The sequence below is a fragment of the Saccopteryx leptura genome, chromosome 1 (assembly GCF_036850995.1).
Source record: "Saccopteryx leptura isolate mSacLep1 chromosome 1, mSacLep1_pri_phased_curated, whole genome shotgun sequence".
NCBI lineage: Eukaryota > Metazoa > Chordata > Mammalia > Chiroptera > Emballonuridae > Saccopteryx > Saccopteryx leptura.
In genome coordinates this window covers 68502860-68525807 of record NC_089503.1, presented here as the reverse complement: position 1 = coordinate 68525807, position 22948 = coordinate 68502860, and the positions used below count along the sequence as shown (strand labels likewise).

General features: G+C 40.9%; 1 protein-coding gene and 1 pseudogene across 1 annotated transcript in view; one reads left to right on the top strand and one right to left on the bottom strand.

Moving 5' to 3' along the window:
- Positions 1–22948, top strand: part of PRCP (prolylcarboxypeptidase) — a 275945-nt gene that overhangs the window by 84844 nt on the left and 168153 nt on the right. The gene's annotated exons all lie outside the window — the stretch shown is intronic.
- LOC136388060 (rho GTPase-activating protein 20-like) overlaps positions 3243–22948 on the bottom strand; it is a 91015-nt pseudogene continuing 71309 nt past the window's right edge.

Here is a 22948-nt window from a genome sequence, read left to right as displayed (position 1 = left end):
TTGTCCACAAAGATGTTTGTATCTGTTACCAAACTTCTCTGTGGCTTTGCAAAGGTGATTTTCTCTGTTTTATTTTATATTTATTTCTATTTTCGTTTAGACAGAGACAGGAAGGGAGAGAGATGAGAAGTTATCAACTTGTAGTTGCATCTCTTCAGTTGTTTATTGCTTGCTTTCTCATATGTGCCTTGGCTGGGGGGCTCCAGCCGAGCCAGTGAGCTCTTGCTCTAGCTAGCAACCCTAGGCTCAAGCCAGCGACCATGGGGTCAAGTCTATAATCCCATTCTCAAGCCGGTGACCCCATGCTTAAGCTGAATGAGCTTGCACTCAAGCCAGTGACCTTGGGGTTTCAAACCTGGGTCCTCAGCATCCCAGGTGCTCCATCCACTGTGCCACCATCTGCTCAGGCTTCTCTGTTGTATAACTGCTGATATTCAAGGTAAATAGTCAAAGAGATGTTTACCAAAAAACCAGCAACCAACAAATTCCAAGATATTAAACTCCAAATGAAAGTTTTTGCTCAGGTGATATATAGAGTGTATTATGACACTACAGGTATACACTAAATACTCTCGAATAAGTTCAATACAGTGAAGTAGCCAGATGATTTGGAAAGCGGTTTCCTTCTTTCATCAGCAAAAACCATCAAATTACTCTTGTTTCAGAAATATCCCTTACAGTTGACAAAGACATTTCATATGTTACCATGATGTCAGTTTATTGATTCAATCTATCTACCTTCAAAGTGGATGGTAAAATATAAACTAGTAAAATACCCATCTGCTTTATATTTAAGGAATTCATGGGCAGATTTCCACCATCTCTTTTGTCTCCTTTTGTGATGTCACAAAACCTTCAACTACAGGAATTTACTCTTCAAGTCTAAGTCAGTGGTTTCCACAGGCAGCACTTTTGCCCCGCAGGGGACATTTGGCAATGTCAGGAGACATCATTTGTCACAACTCTGGGTACAGGGGAGTTGCTGCTGACATCTAATGAGTAGACACTAGAGATTCTGCTAAGCATACTATGATATAAAAGACCAACCCCACAAAAAATAATTAATTTGGCCCCAAATGGTGATAGTGTGGATGTCTAAACTAAATCTCTATGGAAACATAAGGCCCTTTACTCAAGTTTTACCATGCAAAGGAGATGAAAAATTGATTGTTAATTTAATTAATCCAATACTTTTACAGTCTAAAAAACACAATAGCACTATGTTTAGAATCAATTTAGTCTAAGCACTGTAATACAGACTCGCTCTTCTCTAAAATTTAATAACGTTTATTTTGGAGACTGTTTTTTAATTGAGTCCTTGAATTTCTCTTCCGTGGACCAAATAACCACAGATTTGGGGGGTTGTTTTTTTATTTCTTTTTCATTCATTCAAATATTTATAGAATGGCAACTATGCAGGTACAGTGTAAAGTAGTAAGAATAAAAAGACAAAGCTCAGTTTTTCAGAACCTCAATTTTAATGAGAGAGGGTCACCATGTCAGATTAAGTACTTTGGGCTGAGAGGTTGAGTGGCGTGCAGATGCCATATAAGCCTGAAAGGAGAAGTGACACATATATCCTGAAGGATTGAGGAAAGCTTTAAAGAAGTAGCATCTGAATTGAGACTTGAAGGAGGCGAGTTTGCATGGGGGGGGGGGGGCTCAATGAGAAAGGCAATAAAAGCACTATTCATTAAAAACAATGGCCTGACCAGGTGGTGGCACAGTGGATAGAGCGTCGGACTGGGATGCTGAGGACCCAGGTTTGAGACCCCGAGGTTGCCAGCTTGAGCGCAGGCTTATCTGGTTTGAGCAAAAGCTCACCAGTTTGGACCCAAGGTCGCTGGTTCGAGCAAGGGGTTACTCAGTCTGCTGTAGCTCCGAGGTCAAGGCACATATGAGAAAGCAGTGTATGAACAACTAAGGTGTCCAACGAAAAACTAATGATTGATGCTTCTCATCTCTCTCTGTTCCTATCTGTCTGTCCCTGTCTATCCCTCTCTCTGACTCTCTCTCTCTGTCTCTGTAAAAAACAACACAAAAAAACCCCCAAGTGATTAAGTGCACATTATGTACCAAGTGTTTGGCACCAATCATGTTAGTGTAAAAATAAATAAATAGCTTGACCAGGCAGTGGCACAGCGGATAGAGCATCGGACTAGGACGCGGAGGACCCAGGTTTGAAATCTCGAGTGTGCCAACTTGAGCCCAAAGTCGCTGGCTTGAGCAAGACGTTACTCGACCTGCTGTGGCCCCCGGTCAAGGCACATATAAGAAAGCAATCAATGAGCAACTAAAGTGCCGCAACAAAGAATTGATGCTTCTCATCTCTCTTCCTGTCTCTCTGTCCCTATCTCTCCCTCTCTCTGTCTCTATCAAAAAATAAATAAATAAAACAGACATAGGTCCTATCATTTGGGGGGGTCATAAAAAGAGATGAAGGAAACCTCCTCTCTAATGTTTATATCATACTTTATAGACCTCAGAACTCTGTGCCTGCCTTTTCTCATTTGAGCTCCACAATAACCCTGGGTGGGTGGGCAAGGCAGTTAATACCTCCATTTGATAAAGCAAGACCATGGGGCCAGGAGAGATGAAGTAACTCTTTGACCCCAAGCCATGGCCACAGATCTAGTTATTGGCAGTTATCTGATCCCAAATCTTGTGCTTTTCTACTCTTCCCTGGTTCCAAATGCAATTCCCTGTGGCAGGAGGCAAGCCCACTTCTTTCTGCCCCCTCTTGCCTGCTGTCTTCATCTCTGTCTTCTGTTTTCTGCTGGCCCCAATGCTGAGGGAGTTGTTCAGCCTTCCCAGTTCCAGTTGCAGAGGAAATGCCTAGGAAAGGAGTGGGAATTGCTGTCCTGCCACTGGTCATTTGCAAACTCATTCCTACCTCGAACGCACAAATTTTTTGAGGAGTCATAAAAACCATGATATGGAACAGAAAATCTCTTTTGTTTGTCTTAGTGTTAGATAATGTATGCAACCTCTCTGGGTGGTTTAAGCGGTTTAGGTACTTTCTATAAGAGGAATCGTTTAATGAAAAAACTAATGTGATTATCTGAGTGAGTGTGAGAGGTGCATTCAAGATTTAGAGAAAATCTGTTAGAATAGCTGAATGTATCTGCTTAATCCTTTCTCTAAAGAGGCTGAACAATGCTCTGGGAAGCCATTGGTTGATTCTTCTAGTAAGTGTCTGTCTCCAGAGGTAGGGACTGTTTGCAGCTTTTGATACCCTTGCTTCATCTTCTCAGCTGCACAAAGCACAGGAAAAGGCTGGAGGAGCCCAAAGTGCTGGCAGAAACCAACACCATCACTGAATGCTGCGCGTGAAACATAACGGCGCACACATGCTTTCTCCACAGAGCGTGGAGAGCAGGGCTGCGGTCACTGGTGGGAATGACATCTCGGAGAAGGGCCAGTGTCCAGTGCTTGGTTTCATTGGGTGCTGGGTGAGGGATCAACTGTGGAAGCTTAAATTCTTACACCTGAGCTTTAAGAGTGGCTTAGCTACTCCTCTCTGGGGATGGGATTGGGAGGGGGGCAAAAGCATAAGAGGTGAGAAAAGTGATACTGACTTGGGTTCTACAACTTGCTCTGTGACTTTGGGCCAAAATAAAATCCCTCTGCCTGTCCTCTCATTTGTGAACTCGGGATAATAATACCTGCTACACAAATTCACTATGAAACCAAAGTGAAAATGTAAACATGAATGTGAAACTGTCACAGCCGATCTAGGACATCTGATAACATGTTGTACACTTTTTATTCTATCTAACTTTATTTAAAGTATTTTTAATTTTAGTTCTTTTGAAAATACTCTTGTTTTATAAATGTATAATTCAATTTCACTCAACAAAACACTTGTTGGCTGTTTACTATGTGCAGAGCATCACACACAGTTTGGGGATATAGGTAAGAATAAGCCTCTGAATTTTAAGAAGGTCACTATCCTGTAGGGCAGGAGTCCCCAAACTACATCCGTCCCGTGGGCCACATGCGGCCCCCTGAGGCCATTTATCCGGCCCTGCTGCACTTCCAGAAGGGGCACCTCTTTCATTGGTGGTCAATGAAAGGAGCACATTGACCATCTCATTAGCCAAAAGCAGGCCCATAGTTCCCATTGAAATACTGGTCAGTTTCTTGATTTAAATTTACTTGTTTTTTATTTATAATATTGTATTTGTTCCCGTTTTGTTTTTTTACTTTAAAATAAGATATGTGCAGTGTGCATAAGGATTTGGTCATAGTTTTTTTTATAGTCTGGCCCTCCAACGGTCTGAGGGACAGTGAACTGGCCCCCTTTGTAAAAAGTTTGGGGACCCCTGCTGTAGGGGAAACAGGCATGTAAACTTCAGTTTGATGAATGTGTATTGGAAGTGATTAATTCTAACTTGGAGTCACTAATAATAATGGCTAAAACTTACACAGTGCTTGTTACCTGCCAGGAGCTGAGCCAAACTCTTTACTTGCGTTACCTCATTCAGCCCTTGTAGCCCTGTGTATGGGGTGGGAGCTATCATGCCCAATGAACAGGTGAGGACACTGGGGCTCGGTGTGATCAATTATGTCACTTCTCCACAGAACCACAGCTGGTAGCAGCAGGCCCGATTGGAGTCCCAGGTCTGTCTGACTTATAGTCATTGTGCTGTGCTGCATCTCATTCAAGGAAGACTTCCCAGAGGAGCTGAGCATAGCTGGTTTTCAAGACAGAATTAGAAGTTTGCCAGGTGTATGGAGGAGAAAGCATTGCAGGTAGGTGGAACAACATAAGTGAAAGCACATTGGCTAGCAAGTGTGCAGAGAAGAGGAGCTTGAAGCAGTGTGGGATTCCTGGTGCAGTGAGCAGCCGGAGGGGTAAGAAGGGGCTAGGTCACAACCTCTCACAATGCTACTTTGTGAAAAATGTAGGTATATTATTTATTTTAATTATTACTTGGTTTATATCCTATTTGTTAAAAAGGGTTTTGCAGCAAAGTGGAAACTGTTGCCACCATTATTTTGCAGAATAACAACAGATACTTCAAATTTTAGAATCAGAAAACTTTCAGGAGGGAAAGCACCTAAAAGATAATGACCTCATTCTATCTAAGAGCAACTCAAGGTTGAATGCATATAAATGTCTTAATTAAGGTTATAAAGTAGTTAAATCAGTTGAGCCTGGAATATTTGTTTTTTTTGGATTGAATTATGGAGTTAAAGTGAACATTAAATGAGAGTTGCAGTAATGTCTTCAGGTACACTTATGGAAATTGGTGAATTGCAAAGAGGGAGAGATGTAGTGAGTAATTCCAGGGAATTGAAATGAAGTGCTTGGCTGAAGCTGTAAGTTGCCCACCTGGAGCCTGTGTGACAGCTCTCTCCAGAGACAACGGTGTAGGATCTGTGAGTGAGCTGAGCTGAAGCTGGGAATGAGGTTGGACTGCTAGGTAGTTAGAGGATCTCTTTCTGGGTCTATTTATTCATTTTCACTGGCTACTTAATTTTTTTAAATTTTTAAAATTCATTTTACAAAGGAGAGAGAGATCGAGAGAGAGAGAAAGGGGTAGGGGCAAGAAGATTCAACTCCCATATGTGCCTTGACCAGACAAGTGCAGGGTTTTGAACTGGCGACCTCAGCATTCTCAGGTTGACACTTTATCCACTGTGCCACCACAGGTCAGGCTTACTGGCTACTTTAAATGGGGCCTGGTATTTATGTTGGCATATTCTTGTTCTCACTGACTTCACAATCCAAAAAAAAGGACATGGAAGAAACAGGTAATTACAACAAGCTGGAATTAATTGTATAATAAGGAATAGGGTGCTAAGGCAGCTCAGAAGGGTCATGAAATAATTACCTCGCTCTCTGGGAGGAGAGGGACATCTAAGATAAGACCTGAAAGATGACTAAGAGTGTGGTGAACGGGAAGGGAAAAGAGTGCTCTAGATGGAGGAACAGGCACTATGAATGCCCTAAGGACAGATACCACTGCATTTTGGAAAATTACCTTGATGTGCTATTTCCATTTGGTATAACTCAAGTGTAGTGTGTGAGGTGGGATGATGAATTCTTTTTCTGACCTCCCCTCTCCAATATGAAAGGTCCCACATAGAGTCAGTTTGCTAGAGAGTGTCACAGCTCAGAAAGATGGACACACATCTGGGAGTGCACAGAGCAGGTGCTGATGCGCTGGGCGCACACTGAATGATGCACCGGGCAAGGTCTCCAGAGCCCCTCTCCACAGTCAGCACAGCCACCCCCTGACCCCAGACCCCGTGTCCCCGAAGGGGCTACTTCTCACCTCTAAGACGGAAAACAAAAAGGCATGAATCCATGCTCTGAATGTAAACAAGATAAATGTCAGTGCAGCAGGAGGGGAGAGCAATAAAGTGAGCAGGCCTGAGTGATTGATGGTGGTAACCTGTTGAATTCCCAGGTCACAGAGCAATTTACTGACTGGTCCTTGGTCACTAGATAATTATTCAGACGGCTCTGATTCTGGGGCAAATCCTCCTGCTGCTTATGTTATTAATACCAGCTGCAACCAGCGGGTGTTGGTGGGAGCAGAGAAGAGCAAACCAAGTCCCCAGGTTGTGGAGAGAATGTGGAGGCACCTGGCAGGGCCCTCTGAACTGGATTTCATCAGGACAACTGACCAGCTCCAGCATCAGGTGTAAGCCCAGCTGTTGCATAGTTCCCAGGGAGAGGCTCCCCAAGGATGCTGAGTGCTTGGACAAAGGAAGACACCCAAGTCCTGGAGTTTGACCAGCTTGTGTCAAAGAACCACTGCCTAGGCCCTGGCCGGTTGGCTCAGCAGTGGAGCGTCAGCCTGGCCTGCGGGGGACCCAGGTTTGATTCCCGGCCAGGGCACATAGGAGAAGCACCCGTTTGCTTCTCCACCCCCACCCCCTCCTTCCTCTCTGTCTCTCTCTTCCCCTCCCACAGCCAGGGCTCCATTGGAGCAAAGATGGCCTGGGCGCTGGGGATGGCTCCTTGGCCTCTGCCCCAGGCGCTGGAGTGGCTCTGGTCAAGGCGGAGCGACGCCCCCTGGTGGGCAGAGCGCCACCCCTGGTGGGCGTGCCGGGTGGATCCCGGTCGGGTGCATGCGGGAGTCTGTCTGACTGTCTCTCCCCGTTTCCAGCTTCAGAAAAATACAAAAAAAAAAAAAGAACCACTGCCTTGGAATTGACTGGAAAGTGATTTTGAGGCCTTTATAGAATAACTTAATACCCATGGAGCAGTGTCAAACACTCCTCTCTGACAGAGCATGGGAATTACACTGCTCACAAAAATTAGGGGATCAGGGAATGTGCAGATACTCCAGTACTTTCAGCCTTTTGTATAGGGCGTTTTCACCAATGAAATAAAAGTTGGTTTTGCATTTCATTTGCATAATCAAACAACTTTCTTTGAGTTGTAATTTGCTATTCTGATGTTCTTGTTTAATAAAAAAAACCCAAATGATTCTTTTTTATATTGCTTCATATTCGTTTTGAAATATCCCCTAATTTTTGTGATCAGTATAGACTTCACTGCACTCAGTGGGGAAAGTGATGCTGTCTGTTCTAGGTTTTAATCATTTGGGAGCTTGACCTCAGGTAACCCTGAAGGTATTTCAGGGGGCACCTGGTGTGGGAGTAGGGTTCTCTTCTCTTATATCCCTCTTTAAAATTTGATACCATATGCAAAGTCTCAGCACATACGACACATTTTCAATCAATGGGAGTGTATCTCCTTCCTTCTATATCTTTATCTAGTGAAGGGGCTGAAGATCTCTATCTTCTTTTCCCTCTAGGACATTGGTTCTCATCCAGGGGCAATTTTCCTTCTCAAATAACATTGCCAACATCTGGAGGACATTATTGGATGTCCTAATCGGGGAGGGGAGTGCTGCTGGAACCTAGTGTTCAGGGGCCAAAGATGCTGCTAAACATCCTACGAAGGACAGGATAGCCCCCACAACAATTAGCAGTTCAAATACCAGGGGTGCTGTGCTTGAGAAAACGTATTCAGGTCGTTTCACAGCTACAGTAATCCTTTCAAATACAAATCTTAAGTCATTTTCTTACTTTAAAAAGTCCTAAATGGTTTAATCATTATCATAAATGCATTTCTAATTATCACTCAGTATGTATGGAGCACCTGCCCTGTGGTAGGCACTGTGTGAGGTTGTGTAGGACCATCTGCATAGACCCTGCCCTGGAATCGATGATTATGAACCACTATCTGTCATCTCCAGGGTAAAGTCCAATCCAGTGAGGGTCAAAAGGGGATGCAGGGAAACGAAAAGTGAGACCATGAGGAATGATTCTGCTGTGGGACATCCAAGCTGAATGAGCAGGAAGGACAAGAAATAGCAGTCTAGATGTGGCAGAACTTGCTCCACCCAGCGGGGTGTGGGTGGGGTATTGTGTTTCTTATTTCAGTAAATAGAACTTCCAGTTCCCCATGTCCCATGCCTGAATCTCAGGTTTCCTTTTTGACCCTTATCTCTTTCTCTGGCTCTCTGTGTTACTGTCATCTAAGGACCTTTAAGTCATGCCCCCTCATTTTTGGAGATTCCTGGGGTCTGTGTTCCTTAAGCTCATCTCCTCCAGGTACATTGTTTTAAAATAAAAGATGGATTTCTAAAGGTCTTAAGTTACCTTTATATATCAAAAGCAAAGCTCGGCTTTCTTAACATGAACATTTGATTTTCTCCAGTGGATTTCAGGCTTTTGGACTACAAGCCATAGTAAGAAATGCAGTTTTATCATTACCCAGCACACATGTACACATACATATGCACCTAATTGTATGAAATTAAAACAACAATTTCAGGAATTATTCAGAATTCAGTAATAAAAAATTATTACCCTTAATTCAAGGATTCACCCTAATATTTTTTATACTTTTCAATTTAATTTTATTTATAAAAATGCTACTCTTGACACTCTAAGGTGATTTTGCAGCTCAACCATAACATTTTTTAAAACTTCAATAAAATCATAGTGCAGGGAACTCTCAGAGTACATAAGGAAGTGCTCTGACTCATGAGACACCATGGAAGAGGCAGGGTAAGGTAGTCATGGGAGTCCTCCTTGTTTCCCACAATTTTAGGGTATAACCTTGAGGTTGTGTGTGAGAGTGTGTGCATTTGTCCATGTGTGCATGCATATGTGCATGTGTGTGTACCATAGATGTCCTCATATAGGTATGAGGAAATTGAAAACATTGGAAATAGTGACCTGAGTCCAGGGCCTAGAGATGCTTTGAGCCTCTAGAAGAAGTTGTGCCTCTGGGTTAGCAAAAGTCTTACCAGATTTGGAGCAAAACAATGTGGATGTGGCTGAGAAGTAGTCTAGAGAGATAATGTAAGAGCACTGTTGGTCTTCCTGGCCTGTGAGCAGCACACAGGGAATTCAGAAGGGTCTGCTAGGCTTGTGATGGGATTTAAATGTGCTGGAAAGATTAGTGGAGCAGCAGAGTTAGGGTTGAGATAAAGAAAAATCCAGACATGCCTGACCAGGTGGTGGCGCAGTGGATAGAGCGTCGAACTGGGATGCGGAGGACCCAGTTCGAAACTCTGAGGTCACTGGCTTGAGCGCAGCTCACCAGCTTGAATGCGGGGTTGCTGGCTTGAGCATGGAATCATAAACATGGCCCCATGGTCGCTGGCTTGAAGCCCAAGGTCGCTGGCTTGAGAAAGGGGTCACTTGCTCTGCTGTAGCCCCCCACCCCCATCAAGGCACGTATGAGAAAGCAATCAACGAACAACTAAGGAGCTACAATGAAGAATTGATGCTTCTCATCTCTCTCCCTGTCTGTCTGTCTCTATTTGTACCTATTTCTGACTCTCTCTCGGTCTCTGTAAAAAAAAAAGAGGGGGGGGGGAGGAAGAAAGAAAAGCCAGACATGTATAGGAATTTTGCAGCTATGAGCAAATAACCAATAATGTGAACTTTAACAGCAAGTAGATACTGGTGTAATATCCCAAGAGATCTGATGAGGTCAGCAGTACCTCCATGTGTACCAGTCTAGGGACCAGATACAGGCTTGAAGCATGAGGAACTTTCTGAAGGGATGAGAGGGTCTTCCTCCCCAGCGGCCACAGACCTCTGTAACCCCTTCTCACAGAGCCAAATGCCCTACCTGGAGTGGTTCAAAGGAAGGGGAGCAAGCCAAAAGCCTGAGAATTTACATGGAAGAGATTGTTAAAATGGAAGAGAAAGAGATATAATTTAATTGAAAATTTTAAGTCCCCTTGGACTTGCAGGTTTTGAGGAAGATTGGAGCAGTTAAGGAAAACATGAAATTGTAGTTTGTTAAATTTGCACTCCCATTACAAATATACTAATTTATAGCCCTATGTTATCCAGAAACTTAGGACACAGAAATTTTGAGATAAACATTGTATCAGAGGTCACATAGCTGGTAAGAGGCAGGCAGCACTGGAACCCCAGTCCATCAATGTGTAAAGCCTTCTGTTAAATGAATAAAGGACCCGAGAGGACACTTCTCCAAAGAAGACATACAGATGGCGAGTAGACACATGAAAAGATGCTCAATATCACTAATCATCAGAGAAATGCAAATTAAAACTACAATGAGCTCTGGGTTGGTAGCTCAGTTGATTAGGACACCATCCCAATATACCAAAGTTGTGGGTATGATCCCTGATCAGGGCACATGCAAGAAACGACCAATGAATGCACAAATGAGCAGAGCAACAAATCTGTGCTTCTCTCTCTCTCTCTCCTTTTCTCTCTGTCTCTAAAGTTAATAAGTAAAATTTTTTAAAATAAATAAAAAAATTAACCATATGAGATGTCACCTCACACCTGTCAGAATGGCTATCATCAATAAATCCACAAACAACAAATGTTGACAAGGATATGGAGAAAAGGGAACTCTCATGTGCTGTCGGTGATTTCTACAAGTGAAATGAAAGACATGCTGTCAATGTGGGAGAAGCTTTCAAGTTTCATTGCAAAGAAACACCCAGAAAAAGTTTCAACTGGTCCTGCTTCAGCACTTTTTAATGACACCTGTTTGTCACATTTCTGTAACATTTTAAAAGGCAGGCAAAAGCAACCTCTTTGAATAGATTTTTATTCAAAAGTCCTGCAAGTGAAAGTGCTGAAAGTGCAGCCAAAAAGGCAAAAACAGATGATGATTAAATAAAAAATACGTAATGTTAAGCTTAGGCTAAGTTTAAAGATAAGAAAGTGCATTTTTTTACAATTAAGTTTTTGTGGTTTCATTTTAAGTAAAGAAAGTGCAGTTTTAGTTTTGTTTAAAGTAAAGAAAATGCAGTTTTAGTGTACGTTTCTACAGTGCCTGCATCCCTTCCTCCCTCCCTCCTCCTCCACCATTCATTCACCTCTGTTAGCCACACTCGTCAGTCTCCAAGGTAAGAATAGTGCTAAATAACACTTTTTTCTTTTATTTCATATATTTTTTAATACATTGGTAAAGTATACATGTGTGTTTCTTAATTAAAAACATCTTTTTTCATAATTTAGGATGGTTTGGGGATGTTTCACAGGGCTGGAATGGATTAAATCTATTTCAGTTATTTTAAGTGGGAGAAATTTGTTTGATATACGAGTTGACTGACTTACGAGCTCAGTTATAGAACAAATTAAACTCATATCTCAAGGTACCACTGTAAATAAAATTTTAAAGAAAAACAAGAAGGAAACTCAACTTTTGTGACAGCATGGATACCACTGCAGAGTGTTAGCCTAAGTGAAATAGACTAATCAGAGAAAGACAAGTCCATTAAAAAGTCATTCTATAGAAACTTTTTCACTTACTTCACAGTTACTCTATTCCTTGTAGAAATAAAAGTATAATGCTAATAGGGGTATTATAACAACATCAAGGGTATTTCTCAAGTGCCTTATCTTAGCAACATATTCAGTATCCTGAATAGCCAGGACTAATCACTTTGGAGATGAAATCTCAGGATTATTTTAAGCTGAGGATAAAATAACAGGATTTTTAGGAATACAACTGTGGTGAAAGCAACTTGATTATGTAAGGTTTGATTTCTTTTTTTCTTTTGGGTGATGATTCACACTTTTCAAGAAAGAAATTAAAGGTTAATTACTAAAAAATACTTCAAAACTATAGCAAAGAACATTGAAAAGTACTTTAAGACCAACGGCAGCCAAAGGCAGAATTGGAAGAACATTTACTGCCATCTCCCAAATTACAGTATTCAAGCGTGTTAAACTTGTAAAATTAATATCTGATGGGATGTTGAGATAAAAATCTTTATAGTTGGGCTATTAGTCACAGAAAACCAGATAGATGATAGATAGATAGATAGATAGATAGATAGATAGATAGATAATATATAAATAGACCCTAACATGAGCAATTTCTGATGTTAGTTCAGCTGCTTATTGTTACCACAATGCGCCTAGACTCTATTTTTTTGCTTCATCTTCCCTGATGTGTTAGTTATCCTTACCTGGGTGCCTCATGATTTCACAATGGCCGATTCACTTCCAGACATCATACCTCTATTCCAAAAGGGCAAAGGGCCTTTTCCTCAGGATGCTTTGATTTTATACAGAAAGAGAAGTCCTCAGGAAAAAAATCTCGTAGGTAAAACTAGATTATATGCTTACCCTTACACCTCTCAGTTACCATTGGGAAAGCTATTACCATGACTTGCTTAGACCAATCATAATTTATACCCTGGAGCTGGGGAGGTTTCTACACTTAGCTGGTTTGTCTTTGGGGAGATCTCTGCCCAAACCCTAAGGAGATCAGTGTTCAATTTTCAAGAAGGGAAAAGGATAGCTGTTGGGTGTATAAGGGCAACATGCCTAGTTTGATTCAAATGTCCAGAACTGTCTAACAGAAACATCAAACATATGCTGTTATTCCCAACAACCTATAATTTTGAATTAGAACTTCTAATTTAGTATGACTAGACAGTAAAATTATTGTCTAGTTATAGAATCTGACCTATAGCCAAAGCAATCTGATACTGATCTGGATATATGCATATGATCTGAAAAACTGCATATAATTTTATCTGATAAATATATTTTATTTTTTTAATGAAATGTTTTTATGACTATTTAAAGCTGTGCTTTCTTGCTATAATCAATGGTTAATTTAAATTTTTAAAAATTCATTTGCCTAAAATTAGATATCTGTATTAATGGGCATGGTGTTTCTTTTTGAGGTTAGAAATATATTCTATTAATAGAATTATATAGTGGTGATGTTTATACAACTTTGTGAATATACTAAACACCACTAAATCACACACTTTTTTTTTTCTTATTGATTTTTAGAGGGAGAGAAAGGGAGATAAAGAGACAGGAACATTGACCTGTTTCTGTATGTGCCCTAATGTGTATCAAACTGGCAACCTCTGTTTCAGGACAACACTCTTATCGACCAAGTTAACCAGCCAGAACGAATCACACACTGAAAAGGGTGAATTTTTATGGTAATTATATATAAAATATTGGTGGTGTGCATGTGTACTGAATACTTATTAAAAGTTCTTAGATGTGAAGTTTGAGATTTTAACTGGTGTGCCACAAGATTTTTAAAACATGCAATACTGGACTATTTAGTCAAGGGCACTGACTTCTTTTCCTTTAGATTTTCAAATAAAAAATGACAAAAGTCAACACAACATCCAGTGTGTTAGAAATTTATGCTTATTTCTTTTGGGTCAGATTGGCAAAAAATATATTGTGTGTGTGCCACAGAACTTTAATAATTAGTTTATGTGTGTCATGAGATAAAAAAAAAAAAAGTTGAAAATCACTGTGCGATGCAATCTGGAGATAAGCACTAGATCTCTGAAGAGATGGAGCCAGCAGGGAGGTTGCTGGCTTCCTTCCGGGCAATATTTGGACAGTGAAGAGACAGACCCTCATTCATATGGCTGTTAAGGCTGTTCTACATAATGCTAAACAGCCAGATTCATTAATCTAACGATAAAATTATCAGTTTGCTATTTTTAAATCTTATTTTCACAGAGCACAATTCTGTTCTGACCTTAGAACTTCAAAAGCTGTGCATTACCCCATTTTTAGGAAACCAAACATCCAGTCTACAACTGAGGGCAGTGTAAGGGCTGTAGCTACACAGAGGACAGAGGAGTAATGGACTAGCTGGTAAGGGAAAGCTTCATTCAGGCTTGAAGGCTGGGGAGAAACTGGCCACGGAAAAAAAAGGGGCAAAGAACATCTCAGGTGAGGACACAGCCAGGTCAGGATGCACAGAAGTAGGAGACAGCATGTATCAGCAGAACAGTGAGATGTTCACTCAGGTGTCCCCACACTACGGCCCACGGGCCGCATGTGGCCCCCCTGAGGCCATTTATTCGGTTCCCACTGCACTTCTGGAAGGGGCACCTCTTTTATTGGTCATCAGTGAGAAGAGCACCGTATGTGGCGGCCCTCCAACGGTCTGAGGGACAGTGAACTGGCCCCTTGTGTAAAAAGTTTGGGGACCCCTGAGTGGTCCTCATAGTGGGAGTGGCTGGGGATGAGGTTATAGCCAGAGGAGAAGGTACTGGAATGCCAATCAGACCTTTGGCAGTATTATATAAGCAGTGGGGAACGATGAAGGATTTTAAACACAGAGAATATTTTAGAAATATTATTCTCTAATATAATGGAATGAAGGTATTTGGTGATTAAAAATGTACAAACTACCAGGCAACAACATGGGTGAATCTCATAAACAGATTGGGCCAAATAAGCCAGACATAAAGGAGTGCACACTGTATGACTGCATTTATATAAAATCCTAGAACAGAAAAACTAACTTATGGTGCTGGAAACTAGAACAGTGGAGCCTATAGGAGAAGGGGTTGACTGAAAGGGGGCACATGTTAGTTACATGGTGGATGCATTTGTCAAAACTCAAGAACTGTACACTTAAGGTCTGTCATATCCGTGTTTGTGCCTATACATAAAACACAAAAACAAATCTCACTCTGGCATTAGTATGAAGGATGGATTGGAGAGAGCAAGGTTGATAAAGATAAACCTGCCTTTTCATTATCTTCTCTTCTGTTATAATTCAGTCAGGCCCTGCTCAGTTGTGTGGTCAGTCTGCTGCAGGCCCATCAGATGAGTCCAGGAGGGAGCTGGAGGACGTGATTTCCAAATAGTGATTGAAAACCTTCCTTTTCCTAGAAATGGTTAAATTACATGAGACCTTCCATTTGGAATCTTGTTTGTTCAGACTTTTATAAAACACCTGGTATCTTACTCCTCTTAGAAACACTACACTTAAGTTGAATCAGTGTGGACCGAGTCTATCAGAACAAAGTTTTAGGCTGCTCTGAGCCCACAGAGGTTTACACCAAAATGTGACAAGTGCAGACAGCAGAGAGACCCAGGGCCTAAGCAAGGCAGGGGAACTTGAGCAGCCTTGAGACCAATATCCGGTGTGCAGACAGAAATGCTTAAAGATCCTATTATATGAGGTTGAATTCATTCAATTAAACTGCTAAGTAGTTCAGATAAGCCACTGGAACATTTCTCTGCAGAATGCTAAAACAATGGCCTGAGGGGCAGCTGAAGTTCTAACAGCTGGAGTTGGCCAGGCTGGGGAGGGCCAGCGTCCCGTAATTGCATTAGACCTGCCTGTTCTCTCTGGAAAGCACTTCCTGACTGACCACATCAAGGAGGAAATGAGTTAAGGGGGAGCTTTCAAATCTTAGGATACCACACTTATCTTTCAATCCCCCTGCCTCAACCACTCAAAACCACTTTAATGAAAAGAGAATCTGAATTTAGACTCCCCTGCAGAGGGCCAGTTTGCTATATTAACTTGGTCTTTCTTAATTTGTATTAAAGTCACTTTTGTTGGGCATAGCATTTGGTGCAGCAGAAAATAGATTATATTTCCATAAGGTAGAACCAGGGTATCACTAGTTTTATTGCACTTTCTGAGGATCCTATTCTGCTTTCAGAATCCACATTAAGCAGTAACATCTCTCAAAAAGCTTTCCTGCCTGACCTGTGGTGGCGCAGTGGATAAAGCGTCAACCTGGAATGCTGAGGTCGCCGGTTCAAAACCCTGGGCTTGCCTGTTCAAGGCACATATGGGAGTTGATACTTCCTGCTCCTCCCTCCTCTCTCTCTCTCTCTCTCTCTCTCTCTCTTGCTCTCTCTCCTCTCTAAAAATTAATAAAAGAAAAATTAAAAAAACAACAACAAAAAAAACCCCAGATGAGCCAGCACTCAAGCTGGTGACCTTGGAGTCTTGAACCTGGGTCCTCGGCAACCAGTCTGATGCTCTATCCACTGTGCCACAGCCTGGTCAGGTTCAAACTCACTTTAAAAAAAAAAAAAAAAAAAGCTTTCCCAAATCTTTGTCACCACCAACTCAGGCTGTCATGTGCCCTTCCTCATGCTCCCCTGATGCTTTGTCTTTTATTTTTTTAATTTATTATTAATTTTAATGGGGTGACATTAATAAATCAGGGTACATATGTTCAGAGAAAACATCTCCAGATTATTTTGACATTTAATTATGTTGCATACCCATCACCCAAAGTAAAATTGTCTTCCATCAGAAGATGTACATATATACTATGGAATACTACTCAGCCATAAGAAATGATGGCATCAGATCATTTACAATAACATGGATGGACCTTGATAACATTATACTGAGTGAAATAAGTAAATCAGACACTTTGTCTTGTATACGGCACTTCCTCATCTGTCCATTCACTCAGCAAGCATTTACTGAGTTCCACCATATATTTGAATCACTATTGGCACTATCACATATTATTTATTTAATCCTTACAATTAATGAGGTTAATATCATCCTCATTTTATTCAAGACACCTTAATTAATAGTTTGGGCAGTTTGCTGAAGGAGAAAACAGCAGGTACTGACAAATAATTCAGTCAGGCCCTGCTCAATTGTGTGGTCAGTCTGCTGCAGGCCCATCAGATGAGTCCAGGAGGGAGCTGGAGGACGTGATTTCCAAATAGAGATTGAAAACCTTCCTTTTCCTAGAAATGGAAAAATTACACAAGACCTTCCATGTGGAATCTTGTTTGTTCAGACTTTTATAAAACACCTGGTATCTTACTCCTCTTAGAAACACTACACTTAAGTTGAATCAGTGTGGACCGAGTCTATCAGAACAAAGTTTTAGGCTGCTCTGAGCCCACAGAGGTTTACACCAAAATGTGACAAGTGCAGACAGCAGAGAGACCCAGGGCCTAAGCAAGGCAGGGGAACTTGAGCAGCCTGGAGACCAATGTCCGGTGTGCAGACAGAAGTGCCAATTTAGATTCTTCAAATCTAAATCCTGTGCCCAGTCTGCTTTGAATCAGCTAGTGCTTGTCTGTCACTAACACCTAATAAATATGTATCAGGGCCTACTATGTATTAGGAACCATCCTAAGCGCCAAGGATACACACATAATTTATTCTTGGTCTTAAGAAAATAGACATATTCCTAATGATCGATTTGAGTCTGACAGTCATGTCATTTATTTATTCAGCAGACATTGCTGAGCACCTGCTATGTCCTATGAAACCATGCTCTGGGCATGGAGAAATGGCATTCACATGCTTCCAGAATTTGAATAGAGATACTGATTGTCACTGGAGCACACAAGAGTGAGTAGTTTGTTGTGTATGGGATCTGGAGAAGGTTTCATAAAGGAGATGGCATTGAGTTGGGTCATAAAGATAAGGAGAGTTTTTGATAGGTTAAAAAAAATGGTTGGGGGGAAAATCCTAGAGTCCTTAAGAGCCAGGATAGTGAAGTATAAACCTGTACAGTAGTGTCGGGATGACTTAAATAGTGCTATGTGGCTGGAATGCAGAGTGTGAGGCAGGGAGTAGAGGAAGACAAGATTGGAAAGGGCGCCTCGAGTGCTATGTAACAGAGCTCAGACTTGGTTTTATGAGAATGGAGGGAACCATGAACTATTCCTGAGCAGGGGAGCTAATTTAACTTTGTGTTCCATGGCATGTGGCACACTGCTTTATTCTTGGTAGCAGTTTTTAGCATTTGTCACTTTCTTGGCACCAGAAAAGTCTCTGCCCCCCAAGCTGATGCCATGCTCTGCTTACACAGGCAAAATAATGCCCATGCTCTTGCATATAGCAATTTTCTCGCCAGCTCCTCTGCCAAGGCACTCTGGATCTGAGAGCAGTCTTTCTCTTTCATCCAAGGCCAAGTTGCTGCCTCCATGTTGTTGTCACTGCTGCAGACTCTGCTAAAATGTCCTTGGAGAACAGAGATCGGTCCAGCGGAAGACACACTCGACTGGAGGCTTAAGGAACCAGGGTCCCTGCTCTACAAGAACTTAGAATGTAATCTTGGCCTATCTCTCACCTATGAAATGGGTAGATTATCTCTATATTCCCTTTCAAATTTAAGACTTTGATTTTAATTTCAAGATCTACATGCTTTCAGTTAAACCTGACAATGTTCATATCTGCAAAGTTTTGCTTTAACATGTGGCAAAATAACATTCTATGGCTGTAATCTGTTTTATTCTCCCTGTATTTTGTCTCATCTCATACTTCCAGACTACCTCTTTCTAGTCCATTCTAGGAAGGTCTCTAAGGATGTTTGCATCTGTGCCTCAAGGAAATTTTGTATTGCTAAGATAGAAACAGAATTTGCTAAAGAAAACTCTCTTTGCCAAAAACAATCTTCTGTGAAATCCTAAATGCAGTGAGGATATGAGATCACTTGTCTTAAATAGAGTCCAGAGAAAAAGGAGCATTTTTTCAGCAGAGAAGCAAGAATAGCAAGATTGAAAATTTCTTTCTTAAGATGACCATAAAATTAATCTTTTGTGGGAGGACATTTTGTAGATAAAAGGTAACAGTACATATTAATAATTACCCTACAGGCAGAGGCATAAACCAGGATAGTCTAAGGCAAACTGTGTCATGTAGTCACCCTACAGCACCATTAAAGCCAAAAAGAAATGTGGCAGCAGACCCCACTGTACTACAGAAATCAATAATCAATCATAACCCTCTTTCTACTGAGCCCAGACAAGCCTAGAACTCTTTACATCATAGTGCTCCTGACACCTCTAATTCATAAGTGTTCTCCCTTGCAGTGGAATCTTTTTATTACAGTTAACCTTGTATAACAATAAGACATAGTGGATACTGTGTTGCTATGACCAGATCTCCTCTGGGGACTGATGAACCCATTCCTTGTCAGCTGAATCTACTGTCTACTGATGGCTGACAGCCTGACTGCTCACCAAGCATTGCCACAGCTGAAGGAAACTGTCTTGCCCAAAGTCATGTCCTTTCCCAAGCACACCAGAGACCAATGACTGGCTGGGTGATGCATGGATACAAAAGCCAAACCCACTTTACTTCATTTTGAATCAAGTCTAAAAGGCCAGTCCAGCTCCAGAGCTTTCCATAAAATTAGTGGAGGCCGATGTCAGGTCAGCTTCCTCTTCTGCCCAGTCTTGACTCCCTCACTCTGCTACAGCTGTATCTCCCAAAAGTCCTTCTCAATCAACCTTCTGCACACAACTGTCCATCTCAAGGTCTGTGTCCAAGGATCCTGTTTAAGAAAACAAACTACCTCTCTGCTGAATTATAAGAAGAAAACCCCTGAACATATATATGGATGGCCAAGAGCCATATGAAAAGGTGCTCAAAATCACTAATCATCAGGGAAATACAAATTAAAACCACAATGAGATGTTACATCATACCTGTCAGAATAGCTATCATCAGTGAATCAACAAACAACAAGTGAGGATATGGAGAAAAGATAATCCTCATGTACTGTTGGTGAAAATGCAGATGTGGTGCAGCCACTATGGAAAACAATAGGATATGGGGGCATAAATGCTGATGGATATTGACTTGGGAGGGGTTGAACACACAATATGGTATACAGAGATGTGTTATAGAACTGGGCACCTGAAACCTATATAATTATAATGTTAAATAGTGTCACACTAATACTTTTTTTTTAAGTCTAAATTTCTGGTTATAAAAACAGTCACAAAGATATAAAGTACAGCATAGGGAATATAGTCAATAATATTTTAACGAATATATGTATGTATCAGATGGGTACTAGACTTACCAGGGTGATCACTTTGTAAGTTGCACAAATGTCTAATCACTATGTTATACACCTGAAACAAACATAATATTGTATTTCAACTGTTACTGGAAAAAAAATATTAAAAAATAAATCCCAAGGTTAACATTCTAATTTGATCTAATAGAATGGGTCAATTAGCATATTCTTGTTCCCAAATTAAATTGGTTTTAATATAAAAGCTGCCCTAGAAAATACATGTTCCTTCAAGCTTTGCAGTCAGAAAAGTACAAGTCGTCTTCTTCTCTGGTCTCCAATGGAAGACACAGGATTCCTATGTGGTTCCACAGCAATAAAGAGGAACAAACATTGCTAGGGATTCAGGAGACTTGGACTTTAGTTCTGGCTTTGCCAACAACTCACTATGATGTGGGTAGATCATATACTTCCTATAGGTAGGTTCAAATTCACCCGGCTATAGAATATAGGACTTCTCAGAAAAATTATCCTAAACTTGGAAATAAGACAAAAAGATGGGTTTCATATTCTTTCATTGTTATAAAAAACAAAGACCAGAGATTGTCCACAGGAATGTATGTAATTTCTCTGAGCATTTGCTATCGATTGAAGTTGCCAGATTTAGAAAATTTGCTTATAATTTGGTAGAGTTTTGTCCAGTAGATATGAAAATTATTTCTGTCCATGAAACAGATAATAACAAAGATGTATATCTTAGGGTTTTTAAATGTAATTTAGTAAATATTCTTTCTTTCTTTCTTTCTTTCTTTCTTTCTTTCTTTCTTTCTTTCTTTCTTTCTTTCTTTCTTTCTTTCTTGTGAGCGGAAGGGAGATAGAGAGACTCTTGCATGCACCTGACTGGGATCTACCCAGCAACCCTAGCTATCCTGAGCACCTGGGGCCAATACTCAGACCAACTGAGCCACTGGCTATGAAAGGGAAAGAGAGAGAAAAGGGGGAGAGGAAATGGGAAAGAAGCAGACGGTCATTTCTCATGTGTGCCTTGACCAAGACTCAAACCCAGAACATCCACATGCTAGACCAATGCTCTAGTCACTGAGCCAACCAAGGAGGGAATAACTTATCCTTTCAATGTTTAATATACATACTTAGCTGTTTTTCTTCCTCTTCCTATTCTTCATCTTCCCTCTCCTCTCCCTCCTCTTCTTTTCCTCCTTCTCCTTCTTCTTTTCTCCTCCTCCTCCTCCTCTTTCTTCTTCTTCTTCTTCTTCTTCTTCTTCTTCTTCTTCTTCTTCTTCTTCTTCTTCTTCTTCTTCTTCTTCTTCTTCTTCTTCTTCTTCAACTTTGATGTAATGATGACTAGGGGTTGAAGAGCTACTTCTTTAGGGAATAAACAGTGTCTAAAAGCTTGTTGAAAGGTAACTAGCAAAAACTTTTTGATTTGTTTCTCTACTGTGACTGGTTAGTATAAATGTAGAGGCCAGAAGTGCCTGCAAATTGTAAAGATTACTGTGGACACTATAGGAGGAGCTGACAAACTACAGCTCACAAACTAAATCTGGTTCACCTTCAGTTTTTGTTTTTGTTTGCCCCCCCTGCCTGTTTTTGTGCAGCCTTCAAGTTATGCTAAGAATGGCTTTTACATTCATTTTTATTAACTGAACTCATCAGAATAACATTGGTTCACAGAACCATACAGGTTCCAAGTGTACAACTCAGTAAAACATCATCTGCCCCCTTATTGCGCACCCTCCTCCCCAAGCTAAGTCTCTTCCTATTCGCATTTGACCCCCTTCACCCACCTCCACTTACCCCCAAACCAGTGGTGGGATTCAAATAATTTAACATCTGGTTCTCTGCCCTAATGATCATTTTAAGTATAAAAGTATAAAAAAAGATATACTAAAAAGTAGGTTATAATTTCATGCATTTAATACTTCAATAAGAACAATAAATGAGGTACACAAAACTATATTGTTATGAATTTTAAAATATTAATGAAAAAATATTAAATAATATCTGACAAACACTGTTATTAAAGATATTTTCATATTGCTTCTTTTTTTGTGGCAGAGACAGAGAGAGTCAGAGAAAGGGACAGATAGGGACAGACAAACAGGAAGGGAGAGAAATGAGAAACATCAATTCTTCGTTGCGGCTCCTTAGTTGTTCATTGATTGCTTTCTCATATGTGCCTTGACCGGGGGGCTATAGCAGACCGAGTGACCCCTTGCTCGAGCCAGCAACCTTGGTCTCAAGCTGGTGAGCCTTGCTCAAATCAGATGAGCCCACGCTCAAACTGGCGACCTTGGGGTCTCAAACCTGGTCCGATGCTCTATCCACTGCACCATTGCCTGGTCAGGCTCATATTGTTTTTTGATTGGTGTCCTCACTTGCAATTTTTTTCACCTATGGACGGAATGAACATTACTGTAGGTGCTTAGAATAAGCTGTTGTGTGGATGAACATTAAAAAAGAATAAGGAATGTAAATTGGTGATTTCCACATTGAGAGGCTGCTCAGGCACCCACCTTAGAGAGAACCCTGGTTATAAGTACCATTTTAACAACTGGTTTGCCGAACTCAACAAAAAATTAGGTATTGGTTTTGCCAAACCAGTGTGAACCAGCTGAGTCCCACCACTGCCCCAAACCCTTTCCTTCTGGCTATACTTAGCTTCTTAAATGTTCTTGGAACCAATCATCATCTTATTGATTCCCTTGCTCATTCATGAGTTAAATAGAACCTCTTACACGTGGTTCATTTTACATTTGACTCAAAGTTGTGATTTTACCTTTTTAAAAATTATACTTCATCAGGATTGATCTTTTCCATAATACAGGAAGAAAACCAGTCTACATACCTATCTGGAGAACTCGAGGTCTTACAGATTTAATGTAACACAAAGGCATCTAGAACCCTTTTTACAGAAATCCTCTGGACCA